Raw genomic sequence first — 14,368 nt, forward strand, 5'->3', positions numbered from 1 at the left:
GCAGTATAAAGGATTTTGACACCAGTCTGTTTCATTGTTATTTTGACCCCAGTGTCTCTCTGGCAGCCTACCAGAGCACTCTGGTCTCTGCAGTCTTGCTTCTCTTGGATCTGTCTTGAGAATGTGAGCAGGCATGAAATAGAGTGCCAGCAGTCCATTCTTGAACTCATAGCACAGACACAAAGCATGCGGCACTTCACAGCTATGCCGACGAACGAGACAGCAACTAGCAGCTCTTTCCTTTAGGGGTCCATGCCCTGAAAGCAGACACCTCAGCCTGTGCCACTGAGGCTCCTTGTGTCTTCACTTTTACCCGCTTGCAGACTCTTGTCTGTCCTCGGCTGCTTATTTCTATCACACTTTCTCATCTGAGTGGACAAAGAGGGAAGGGGCAGTTTGTATGTTATTAATACTATTATTACACACTCTCAAAGCTGACCTCTCTGACTCAAGTCATCATATTACAGGTACAGTGTATTGTACACAAGAGAGCAGGCTATCAGGCTTTTTTTTATGCAAGTTATAAATATCACAAGGGAAGTCTTTGCCAAATACGGTGAGGCTAAGACTGATTGTCATGATGACAACAGACTTTAAGGCTTCCTTCTTGGACAAAGAACTGAGGATGTGTGTTGACTCTGCTACCCTCTGACTTCTAAGATTACTTTTGTATGAACGTTATGCTCTGAAAGTAAGTAAAAAACAATGGTGAGATCCAAACTGTTTGCTGGGTCTTCTTTTAACTTAGGCAAGAGAGTTAACCAGAGGAAAATACTTTTCTCTCCTTTTATATATCTGGTGAATTAATCTGAGTCACTCACTAAATATATCTGGTTCTTCTAAGTCTTTTGAAACCCCCCACCCACCACCCCCCACCAGCATGTTTATACTGTGTTTTAATTATTATATACATTTATCATCAGTGTTAATATTTATTTATTTATTTTAAATATTTAAGCCCTGTAATAAGCAAGCAGCAGATCCTTTGAGTCCTAAGTGTTTCTGGAATTCTGTCATGATTTGATTCATCTGAATCCTTTAAGCTCTGTGTGTTTATGGTGACTTTGCTTCCTTTGTGTACTGTGTACAGCAGCTTCTCAGAGGACTCAGAGGATCTGACTTAAGATAAGATAATGGAGACCAGGGATTCCCTGTTGTTCGTTCACAACGTTTAACAATGGTACAGCAACATTATGCTGGCTTTTAGAGCCTGTAATATGAAGCAGGATTTCCTCTTATCGTGCTAACTTCCAGGATTTTGCCTGTGTGTGCTGTACAATGATGCTGGTTAACTTGTTACTGGGATAAATCACCACAGTAACTTACACTGAATGGATAACCTGGTCGGGATCAGGTTACGTGCAAGAATAAGATCTGAGTGAGTATAAAAGCACTGCCTCCTGAAAACCAGTTAACTTGGAAAAATATATTGGCGGGGGGCCTTGAGGTTGGGGGTTGGGGTTGGTGGCGGGGTGCGCTGGGTTCTCAGCTCCTTGGGGCTTTCTCGGGTGACTCCTGCTTTTTCTGCTGGCCGGGCTGCATCTTCGGTTTCGGGGCAGCGCTTGAGTTTGCAGTAGCGTTTTTTGCACATACCTTGTTCTACGATTCACTGGCATGCCTTGGGCTGTGGGATAAAACTCGTATTGGGCCTAATCTTAGACACGTTGATCCCAAATACCTGTTTTAGGTATTACCACTCACTCCTTCCCTGTGTCCACAGCCACCAGCATTATACCTAAGCGTCACCAGACTGGCTTGAGTACATAACACAATAAGCACAATACAGTAGTCCCTCACTATATTGCAGTTCACTTTTCGTGGCCTCAGTGTTTTGCGGATTTTTTACAGCGCAATTTTGGATGTATTTTTTTACAGCATATGAACGCGCATTGTGTTTTGCGTCCTGATTGGCTAATGCTGCATTCACCCACCCCCCCACCAGCGACACATCTAACTTGGTGAGTTTCACTGCCTGCTGAAGCGAGGAGCTGTGCTCGTTTTTCTCCTCTCACAAACATAAACCACCAGTGAAAAAAGCCAGTGTGATTAGCGGCAAATGCTATCCTAGCTCAGTGCTCCAGAGATAACTTTTACCTGCCACTACCACCTCCTCGCTGATTCTCCTCCACGCCTAATCATTCCTAGTCCGATCCCGGTTATAAAGGCCGTCATACAGCCCAAGGTGGTCACACACAGCTTCTACCCATGGTTGAATGGGTGAATAGACCGGTGTCCGTGTTGACGTGACGTCATCGTCAACAAAGACTCCGATTGCGTTCGGCATAAATGTCTAGCAGTGTGACTCTGAAGTGCTGTATGTTTGAAAACAGGTTTATGTTTTAAAATCTACGAAGGTTTGAACTTTGAGAGTGTTTAAACAAGATATAAATATTCCTGTCTGAGAAAAGTGTATCAAATGTGGTGAGGGGTTTTACAGCCTTAAAACATGTATAATAACTCTAAAAAATAAAGCTAATGACTTCGCGGATTTTGTCTATTGCGGGTTATTTTTAAAATGTAGCCCCTGCGATTAACGAGGGACTACTGTATACACAACTACAACTTTACCATTTACCACCTCGAGTCTCTCCTTCCTGTTCCCTTCCCCCTACCCTTCACCTAGGTCAGGGGTCTGCAACCTGCGGCTCTGGAGCCTCATGTGGCTCTTTGACTCATTTGCAATGGCTCCCTATAGCTTTTAAAAAAAATAAATAATTAAAACAATGAATTGTTATTTCTTACAGAGGGTATTAATGTTTAATTACATTAACTTCAAATAGAATTATGATGAAACAATTTGTTAACCTAAAACTAAATCACATTGTTCAATAACTCTGTCACCTTCCTACCTCACCTGTAATCTCTCAACTTTAATTGCACCTGTGGCTAACCTTAGGTTTTAAATCCCTCAAAGAATATTCTCGGAGAAAATGTAGATTTTATTTGTGTGGGGAAAGATTTTTTTTTTAATTTAGCTAATTTATATATGCATGCTTGATGTTGCAAGAAATGATCACTTAGCATGTGTTGACCGACATGGTCATGTGTTGTAGCCCTTCAAATATTAACTCGATAAAATATTGTTTACATAAAATTATTCCATATAATTTGAACTGTAAAATGTTACACACTATATTATCTTTATTGAGAAAGTGCTTTTTTGGCTCCGTAAAGACCTTTAATCCAGGTGAGATTAGGCAAAATGGCTCCTTTCAAAGTAAAGGTTGCAGACCCCTGACCTAGGTGTAACACTGCCCTCTCTTTTTACATCCTCCCTTTAATAAAGTATTTCTTACCCTTCTTTAGGGAGGGCTGGTGATGGTCACAATTATGCAATAAAATTCATTTATTTAATTGCAATAACAAAACATGCATTGCTGTCTAAAAATGATTGCACTTCTTGTAGTGTTGACCTTTGACAGCATGTGCAGACAACATAAAAATATAATAATAATAACTTGAACTGCAAGCAGTTATGAAAGGGGGCCAAGCCTTCCTGCCCGACTCGGCCCCCAGGTTTCGCAGAGCCCGTGGAAGTACGTCACAAAGAATGATGGGCTTGGGGCGAGAGTCAGGACACAGGCCAACGTGCCATTTGCTATGAACAGGTGGATATGAAGTTTTGGAAGATGTGATTTAAAATGTGAAAGTTACAGGCCAAAATGTATTTGCACCCATTTTAGCGCCACCTAGTGATCTGTTTGCTCTTATATATGTATCCTGTAAATTTCACAGCCCTCAACATAATACTTCAGCTGAAAAAATGGTTTGTTTATTTATATGCTAAGTTTGACCAATCGCAAATAAATTTGAGATATGGCCTCAGGAGGGACCCAAGATCATACCCACCAAATTTGATAAAAATTGGTCTTGCCATTTAAGAGATATAAATTTCTTATATTTGCAGCGCCCCCTAGTGGCGTAAGTTATTAAACATTTGCTCATACCCTTACAGTCACATGGAAACTAATGATCTCAAATTTGGTGTTGTTAGCATTTATGTTGACCGACATATGCAACAGTTAAGCATTTCAATAGCGAGCTAAAAAAATATACTCAGTAATTATTCATGCATATTTTGAGCCAACACAATTCTTTTATCAGCTTTACATCAGATCCAAGTTTCATGCTGAGTTTCCCAAGTTTCATGCTGATTAGACAAAACCCCAAGGAGAAATTCGAAAAAGTAGATTTTTGATATGTAGTGACTTACAAAGAGCAAAATGCCGTGGGAGTGGCCATTGCCTATGTCAGAAGATGCGACTCTATATAGGGAACTAGTGGATATGAAGTTTTTGAAGATCTGAATTAAAATGTGAAAGTTAGAGGCCAAAATGTGTTTGCAATTATAGCGCCACCTAGTGGCGCAATTTTTGGTATGGGTGGTCTGTTATCTTTTATATCTACCCTGTAAATTTTACAGCCCTCAACATAATAATTCAGCTGATATAAATGTTTGTTTATTTATGTGTTATGATGTAATAAACCACGCCCACTTTGACCAATCTCGAATAAATTTGAGCTATGGCCTCAAGAGGGACCCAAGATCATACCCACCAAATTTGGTAAAAATTGGCATTGCCATTTAAGAGATATAAATATTCTATATTTACAGTGCCCCCTAGTGACCTACATTATTCAAATTTGCCGTGTACCCCCACAGTCACATGCCAACCAAGGATCTCAGATTTGGTGTTGTTAGCATTTATTTTGATCGAGATATGTATCAATCAATCAATCAATCAATCAATCAATCTTTATTTGTATAGCGCCAAATCATAACCAATGGTATCTCAAGGCACTTTACAGTAGAGCAGTCTTAAGGACGGACTCTTCATTTTATGGATACACACATATGCATATATACGTATATACACATACATATGTATCCCACACCCAACATGGATTCATCATGGCGGCAAGGAAAACCTTCTGTACCAGTTTGCGTTTTCATAGCTAGCTAGAAAACTTTACTCGTTAATAATTTGCGCATATTTTGCCCAAACAAAATTATTCGCAGACGTAACCCACGTCATAAAGAAATGTATTATATTTATATTATTTAATTATATTATATTTACCAGAAGTGAATTTATTATAACATCTACTCTTAAGTTATTTATATACAATATTATTTCACCGCACTAATAGACTGCATTGACGTCACTCATCCACACGCACACACGCCAGCCAATCACAGACCAGTATCCTAGTATAAACAGGAAGCATGAGGTACGGGAGGAGAAGGCTTGAATACGGGAAAGAATCAAGCAGCAGCTGAAAACGCAGCATATGAACGGTAGCACGCGCACCCGGTGCTCAGCAGACAGCACTTTACTAACTGTGCAGACCAGCGGTTGTGCCTTGCATCTGACAAAAGGAGCGATCGGCAGCAGAACGGAGGACTTTGTATAGGCGACTCAGACTGCATCGGTGAGTGCTTACGGAGACGTAATCGCTACAGCGTCGTCGTGACAAACTTTTCCTCCTCTTCTGCTTCTGATTAATATAAAGTTTGAAGTATGAAACATTTTAATATGACTGTATTTTATAGCAAGTTAATGATAAGCGCTGCATTAATTGCTCATAATTTTCATTTAAATGTTTCTTAAATTATGTGGTGTACCTTGATGATTGATGCACCTATGGACTTTGACTGTGCACAGAGACGAAAGAAAACCTTTTATTAAATGTGGCTTATTTTGTATAGGCCAGGTTTTTTAAACCTCCCATGGATCTAAAGATGGTGAGCTACCCACGGAGATGACGTAGTGGACGGTGAACTGTAGGTCTACCAGAGCGGTAGGACCACCGCACCGATCCTCTTACCAGGAACGCACGAACTTCAATCCTACCAGGGTGGTAGGGTCAACTTTATTTAATTAGGTTCTCTTCCAGTGGACCAACCCAACGAACTTCAGTCCTACCAGGGTGGTAGGACCAGCTTCATTTTCGTTTGAGTGGAACTATTTTTTTCCCCAGGCTGTGACGCCTTATGAACTGAGCTAAATCCCAGCGGGTGAACTCTAGTCTGTTTTGAGACCACTTTGTTTATTATTATTTTCTGTAATGTAATAAATCCATGGTACTTATTTTCTATAAACAACAAATTGTCTGTCTATTCTCTGCACATCTTAGTAATCATTCCCAACTCACACTTGAACCTAGAAACTAATCTCAGAGAAAAAAATTATTAACCAACAGTAAATGTACAATTGGCTACATATTATGGTGAGCTAGCTAGGAGTTGGTTTGATGTGCAGAAAATTAAGTTTGTTTAATGTAAATTAAGTTTGTTACATAAATCAATAATGGATGTTTTTGATAAACTTGGTGTTAAGATACCAAATGCTGTTGTGATCAGTGGTATTGCAGAAACAGAAGCAGAAAATGGTGAAGAGGTTATTGATTTTATCAAACAATACGGATCCATTAATAGAATCCTGTCAATAATTGAGCCGTCATCCGAATATGATCAAAATGTAGTCATTGAATTTCAATCCGGTGATGCGCTTGTGGAGTTGCAAAAGATTTTGCCGTACACCTATAGTGTGGAAGGGAAACAAAATACTTTTGTAGTTTCTTCACTTTCTAGTTTGTTTTCTCAAACCTTAGGCAAAGAAAAAACTCAGTCCTACTTAGCTGAATTGAAACATCTAGCTAAGTTGAGTGGTAAAAGCTTTGCTGAAGTACTCCAAGAAATGATGCCCGAAATCAGTGAATCAGTCCGGACGACTGAGCATCCTGACATCAAGGCTTCACCTGAGCATACATCTGACGCCACCCCATTACCACCATCAGCAACGAAAACCAAGCCCAACTGATTCACACCCATTCAACTAAATCCACCTGAAGTGCAGCGGTATGTAGTGGAACACATTGTTAAAAATGAAGAAACTTCACTGTATATGCTCACATCACAACGACTTAGAGTATTTTCAGGAAAAACACCCCGTCCCCCACATGAAGCAGATTATGACACCTGGTGCACTACTGTTGAATTAATCATGAAAGATCCTGCAATTTCAGACCTTCAACGATCCAGAAAAATTCTTGACAGTCTACTTCCACCAGCGGCGGATGTGGTCAAGCATCTAAGTCCGGATATATCACCTGATATCTACCTACAGCAACTCGATTCTGCTTATGGCGCAGTTCAGGATGGAGATGAGGTTTATGCAAAGTTTATGGACACTTTTCAAGATCCTGGTGAGAAACCTTCAGCATTCCTTCAACGACTCAATGTTTCTCTAAACCTAGCTGTAAAACGTGGGGCTGTACTTTCCAAAGATGTGGATAGACTTCTCCTCAATCAGTTTTGTAGGAGCTGTTGGGACAATTCATTGATTGCAGATCTACAGCTAAAGCAAAGAAAATCCAATCCCCCATCGTTTTCAGAACTATTACTACTCTTACGAACTGAAGAAAGTCGTAATGAAGCAAAGACACAACAAATGAAGCAACATCTGGGCATCCCTAGACAAAAGGTGTTGACGAATATTCAATCTGCTAGTTATCATAATGAATCTGGGCTGTATGCTGTAATAACTATTTTAACCAAACAAATGGCTGAACTACAAAACCAATTGGCAACCTTAACTCAACAAAATCCAAAATCTGTACCACAGTCTGTTCCTCGGAGATCAACCCCAGCAGAGAATTTTCTCCCAAAACCCGGTTACTGTTACCGCTGTGGAGAGGATGGCCATATCAAACCCCAGTGCGTAAGTGCACCGAATCCTGCGTTAGTGGCAGAAAAAAGGAAAAAATTCAGTGAAAGATGTCAGAAATTACCCCTTAAACCCCCAGCAGTTAAAAGGCATTTAAACCAAAATCAGTTCCTGTTGCAGGACAACCAGGGACTGGCACAAACATAAAATGTCCTAAGAACATCTCGGGTAAACAAAAGGTTAACCTTAAAGAGATGACTCTCCAAACTACACCTGCCGTAATACCCAAAGGTCTTGTAGGTCCCAAATGTACTGCTGCAGTTAATATAGCCGGCATTGACTGCCACTGTCTTTTGGATACAGGGTCTCAAGTCACTACTATCCCAGTTTCTTTTTTTAATCTCCACCTTTCAAGTCAACCTGTCAAACCTTTAAATGATCTTCTTGAGATTGAAGGGGCAGCAGGACAATCGGTTCCTTACTTAGGTTATGTTGAGTTAATGGTAAAATTCCCAGCTGATTTAGTAGGGAAGGAAGTGGAAATAGCTACCTTAGCTCTTATTGTGCCAGATGTTTACTTTGAAACGCCTTCTCCTGTTTTGATAGGGACAAACACACTAGATGTTTTGTATGAGCAACTCTGTGATAATTACAAACCCCAACAATATGGTTATAAAGTACTACTTAAAACGCTTGAGCTAAGACATCGCCAAAATTCAGATGGAATTATTGGAACAGTGAGAACAGTTGAAAAAGATATAATTCAAATCCCTGCTCATCATTCTGTTATACTTCAAGGTTCAGTTAGGGTTAACAGTCCTATTACTAATAAATATGCAATTATTGAGCACCCTGGAAATGTTTCTTTACCTGCAGGTCTTCATGTTGAGTGTTGCCTGGTAAATATTCCGTTGCATGCGCCTTACAAAGTTCCTGTCAAGGTGACTAACACTTCACAGGCTGATGTTTTTATTCCCCCTTTGAGTGTTATTGCTAACATTGGTGCTGTTCATAGTATAGTTCCTAAACAAAGAGGCAAGTCAACTGTGACTGAAGAAACATTTTCTGAAAAGGTTAACTTTGGTAATTCTCCAATTTCCCAGGAGTGGAAAGACAGAATAACTACTAAATTGACACTTATGCCAGAAGTTTTTTCCCAGAATGACCTTGATTTCGGCTGCACCGATAAAATCAAACATCAAATTAAACTACATGACCCCACTCCTTTCAAACAGAGAGCACGTCCCATTCATCCACAAGATCTCGAAGCCGTCCGCAACCATCTTAACCAGTTGTTAGAAACCGGTGTAATTCGTGAATCTCAATCTCCTTTTTCTTCCCCGATAGTTATCGTGAGAAAAAGAAACAATGATATACGACTCTGTATTGATTACCGAAAACTTAACCTGCAAACTGTTAAAGATGCTTACGCTTTGCCTAACCTTGAAGAAACTTTTTCTACTCTCTCTGGTTCTAAATGGTTCTCCGTACTTGACCTGAAATCCGGGTACTACCAAATAGAGATGGATGAAGAGGACAAAGCCAAAACTGCTTTTGTCACACCGCTTGGGTTCTGGGAATTTAATAGGATGCCGCAGGGAGTAACAAACGCTCCAAGTACGTTCCAGAGGTTAATGGAGAAATGCACGGGAGAGTTAAACTTCAAGGAAGTTCTCGTGTTTTTAGATGATCTTATTATTTTTTCCAGTACACTGGAAGAACACGAAATCAGGCTGCTAAAGGTTCTTAATCGGTTAAAAGAGTACGGACTAAAGCTGTCCCCTGAAAAATGTAAATTCTTCCAAAAATCTGTGCAATATTTGGGACATATTGTTTCAGAGAAGGGTGTAGAGACAGATCCTGCGAAAATCGAAACTTTAAAAACCTGGCCGATCCCCAAAAATTTAAAAGAACTAAGAACTTTTCTTGGGTTTTCAGGCTATTATCGCAGATTTATTAAAACCTATGCAGATATAGCTAAACCACTAAATCAACTCACTAGAGGATACCCACCGTGTCATAAAAATGTCACTATCAAAGACAAAAATCAATATTTTGATCCTAAACATTCCTTTAGTGACAGATGGACCGAAGAGTGTCAAAAGGCTTTTGAAACTCTCATATACAAACTTACTACTGCTCCTGTTCTTGGGTTCGCTAATCCAAACCAGCCATACATCTTGCACACTGATGCAAGTGCCACTGGTCTCGGAGCTGCCCTTTACCAAGAACAAGAAGGTGTTCTGAGAGCCATTGCTTTTGCTAGTCGTGGTCTTTCACAAAGTGAATCAAAGTATCCAGCCCATAAATTGGAGTTCCTTGCTCTCAAATGGAGTGTCACTGAAAATTTTAATGATTATTTATATGGTGCTAAGTTCACAGTTATCACTGACAGCAACCCTCTTACCTATGTCCTTACCACTGCAAAATTGGATGCTACTAGTTACAGATGGTTAGCTGCTTTATCAAATTATTCATTTGATTTACACTATCGTGCTGGTAAACAAAACGTTGATGCAGATGCACTCTCTCGAAAGCCCCAAGAAGTCATGCTAAATGACCAACAATCAGAGAAAGAACAACACCGCATAAACCGGTTCACGCAGCAACATCTTAAAGACGACAACCTCACAGAACTCTCCTCAGAAATAATTGACGCAATATGCACAAGCCAACTGGTCAAAACATCCTTCCATCCCTGTCCTGATCATGTTGACTGTCCACGGATTGAATCTTTATCTCTCTCCGCAGACGCAATCTCGAGCTGCTACTCTGAGTATAATAGTGGCTTACCTGTCATTCCATCTTGGTCTCACTCTGATCTCATGGAAACCCAGCGAGCAGACGATAGTATTCGAGAAATAATCTACCAGCTGGAAACCGGAAGGAGTGTTCCCCCCACAGTGAGGAGAGAACTGCCAGAACTACCACTTTTACTTCGTGAGTTAAATAAGTTAGAACTCAGAGATGGCCTACTTTTCAGAAGTAGGACAAAGGAATGTCAAGCGTCACATCAACTTGTTTTACCTCAAGAACTTCGATCTGCTGTACTTAAAAGCTTACATAATGACATGGGTCACATGGGCATTGACAGAACTCTGGATCTTGTCAGAGATCGATTTTATCGGCCAAAAATGGCAGATGACGTGAAACTCAAAATTGAAACATGTGAGCGCTGTGTACGGCGAAAGTCTACCCCAGAGAAAGCCGCCCCACTAGTAAATATTCAAGTATCTCATCCTCTAGAACTGTTATGTATGGATTTCCTCAGTCTAGAGCCTGATACAAAGAACACGAAAGATATCCTTGTGATAACAGACCATTTCACAAAGTTTGCAGTTGCCATCCCCACTGCCAATCAAAAAGCAAAAACAGTGCTTATGGGACAACTTCATTGTTTATTTTGGCATTCCAGAACGTCTACACACAGACCAAGGTCCAGATTTTGAATCGAAGCTAATAAAAGAGTTATGTGAAATGACTGGTATCAGAAAAAGCAGAACTACTCCCTATCATCCACGGGGAAATCCTGTTGAACGGTTTAACAGGACTATCCTTAGCATGCTGGGAACCCTGGAAAACAAACAGAAGGCAACGTGGCGTGAATACGTCAAACCCCTAGTACATGCTTACAATTGTACACGTAATGAAGTTACAGGTTACACACCCTATGAGCTGATGTCTGGAAGTACCCCTCGCCTGCCCATAGATCTAGCTTTTAGATTACCTATAGGTCCCAAGAAACGTCAAACTCATCATGAGTATGTTGCAAAGCTGAAGGAAAGGTTGGAAGAAAGCTATAAACTCGCATCCAGAAATAGTTCTAAAATTGCTGGAAAGAACAAGACTCGATTTGATCGAAAAATTACTGCATCCCAATTGACACCTGGGGATAGATCAATCAATCAATCTTTATTTGTATAGCGCCAAATCATAACCAATGGTATCTCAAGGCACTTTACAGTAGAGCAGTCTTAAGGACAGACTCTTCATTTTATGGATACACACATATGCATATATACGTATATACACATACATATGTATCCCACACCCAACATGAATTCATCATGGCGGCAAGGAAAACCTTCTGTTAAGCAGCAGGAACCTTGTGTGGATCCCATTCCTATGATGAACAGCCATCCACGTTATGCTGTGTTGGGTGTGTGCAGAGGAGAGGGTGGAGACAGAGCCGCTGAGACTCTGTAACTCCACACTAAGGATCCCACGGACCTGCAAGACAAAAGCCAGAAGGAGTACAGGAGCAAACACACAAGGGAAGAAGCAGACATAGAGGGAGTGTTTGAGAGAGGAATGGGACCCTCTCCGGTCCCTCTCTAGCCTAAATGACCTCTCTCTTAACGCCCTCTCCAACCTCTCTCCAACCGAGCATGCCAGACCCCCCCCCCCCCCCCCGGCAGTCTATGCCTATTGCATCTTAATTATGAGCTATGAGCTGGTTCCTAACTAAAAGCTTTACCAAAGAGGAATGTTTTGAGCCTAACCTTAAAGGTAGAGAGGGTGTCTGCCCCCCGAACCGTGGTTGGTAGATGGTTCCAGAGAAGTGGGGCCTGATAACTGAAAGCTCTTCCTCCTATACTACTTTTAGAGACAAATGGAACAACGAGTAGTCCAGCATTTTGAGAGCGTAGTGTTCTGGGGGGATTGTATGGCACTACAAGCTCCTTGAGATAGGCTGGTGCCTGTCCATTTAGGGCTTTATAAGTGAGAAGAAGAATCTTGAATTCTATTCTATATTTTATGGGAAGCCAATGCAGAGAGGCTAATACAGGAGTAATGTGATCTCTTCTCCTAGTTTTAGTCAGTACACGTGCTGCAGCATTTTGAACCAGCTGAAGTGTCTTAAGCGACTTGCTCGGGCAGCCTGCTAAAAGAGAATTACAATAATCCAGTCTAGAGGTAACAAAAGCATGGACTAGTTTTTCGGCGTCGCCCTGAGACAGGATAGATCTGATTTTAGCAATGTTACGGAGATGAAAGAAGGCAGTTCTTGAAGTTTGTTTTATGTGAGAGTTGAAGGATAAATCCTGATCAAATAAGAACCCCAAGGTTTCTAACAGTTGTGCTTCGTGCCAGAGTAATGCCATCTAGGGCAGTTAGGCTAGCATAGGTTTCTCTAAGGTGTCGTGGGCCCAGTACAATGACCTCAGTCTTGTCTGAGTTGAGAAGAAGAAAATTTTGGTCCATCCAGGCCCTAATGTCCTTTAGACAGGCCTCAAGTTTAGATAGCTGATTTGTCTCACCTGGCTTCATTGATACATACAGTTGGGTATCATCAGCATTGCAGTGAAAGTTAACATACATAGTATTTTCTCATAACATTACCAAGGGGGAGCATATAGATACAGAAGAGGATTGGACCTAGCACAGAGCCCTGAGGAACCCCGTAGCTTACTTTAGTGTACACAGAAGACCTATTATTCACGTGTACAAACTGGTACCTATCAGATAGGTAGGACTTAAACCAGTTTAGGGCAGTCCCTGTGATTCCAAGTAATTTCTCTAATCTCTCTAGTAGAATATAGTGATCTATAGTGTCAAAAGCTGCACTAAGATCTAATAAAACCAGCACTGAGAGTCGTCCTTCATCTGAAGCCCAGAGTAGATCATTAGTTACTTTAACTAAAGCAGTCTCTGTGCTGTGTTGAGCTCTAAAACCTGACTGGAAGTCCTCGAACAGGCTGTTGTTTTGAAGAACTTCACAGAGCTGAGCCGCCACAACTTTCTCAAGAATCTTTGAAATAAAAGGAAGATTAGATATAGGCCTGTAGTTTGCTAAAGTGCTGGAATCAAGAGTAGGTTTTTTGAGAAGGGGTTTGATTACAGCTACTTTAAAGGACTGTGGCACGTAGCCTATTGATAGGGATATATTTATTGTCTCCAACAAAGATGGGCAGACCAGGGGAACAACTTCTTTAAACAGCTTAGTTGGGATCGGATCTGAAAGGCAGGTCGATGGTTTGGAGGATGAAATAATAGAGTTAAGTTCCTGAAGTCCTATATGTGTGAAACAGTTTAGGTTAGGCCTATTTACATTTAATGGTACAGCAGGCCCAGGTGAAGGCAGGGAGTGGCTAATTTTATCTCTAATCTTATGAATTTTATCGTTAAAAAATGTCATAAAGTCCTCACAGCTGAGGGCTAGAGGAATCATGGGCTCAATAGAGCTCTGACTTTGTGTTAGCCTGGCGACAGTGCTGAAAAGGTACCTCGGATTATTTTTATTTTCTTCAATTAGTGAGGAATAGTATGTAGATCGACTATGTCGTAAGGCTGTCATGTATTTACTATGGCTTTCTTGCCAGAGTATTCGTGACTCCTCTGTTTTATTGGAGCGCCACATTCTCTCTAATTTACGGGTTGTTTGTTTGAGTGTGTGAGTTTCAGAGCTAAACCACGGAGCTTTCCTCTGACGTTTAATAGTTTTTTCCCTCAATGGGGCAATTGAGTCCAAGGTGGATTTTAGCAGACTAGCAGAGCTATCGACAAGCAGATCCAGTTGAGAGGGGTTATAATTAATATCATAGAGTGTTGGTTCGCAACGTCAGAATTCGTGGCAAACACAAGCTAGCGGATAAATGGGAACCTGATGTTTACATCGTTGTCAGCCGGAATGGAGACCTTCCAGTCTACACTGTAAAGCCAGAAGACAGAGATGGCCCAACACGTACACTGCATAG

Source organism: Gouania willdenowi, chromosome 5 (genome assembly GCF_900634775.1).
Source record: "Gouania willdenowi chromosome 5, fGouWil2.1, whole genome shotgun sequence".
In the NCBI taxonomy this organism is placed as follows: Eukaryota; Metazoa; Chordata; class Actinopteri; order Blenniiformes; family Gobiesocidae; genus Gouania; species Gouania willdenowi.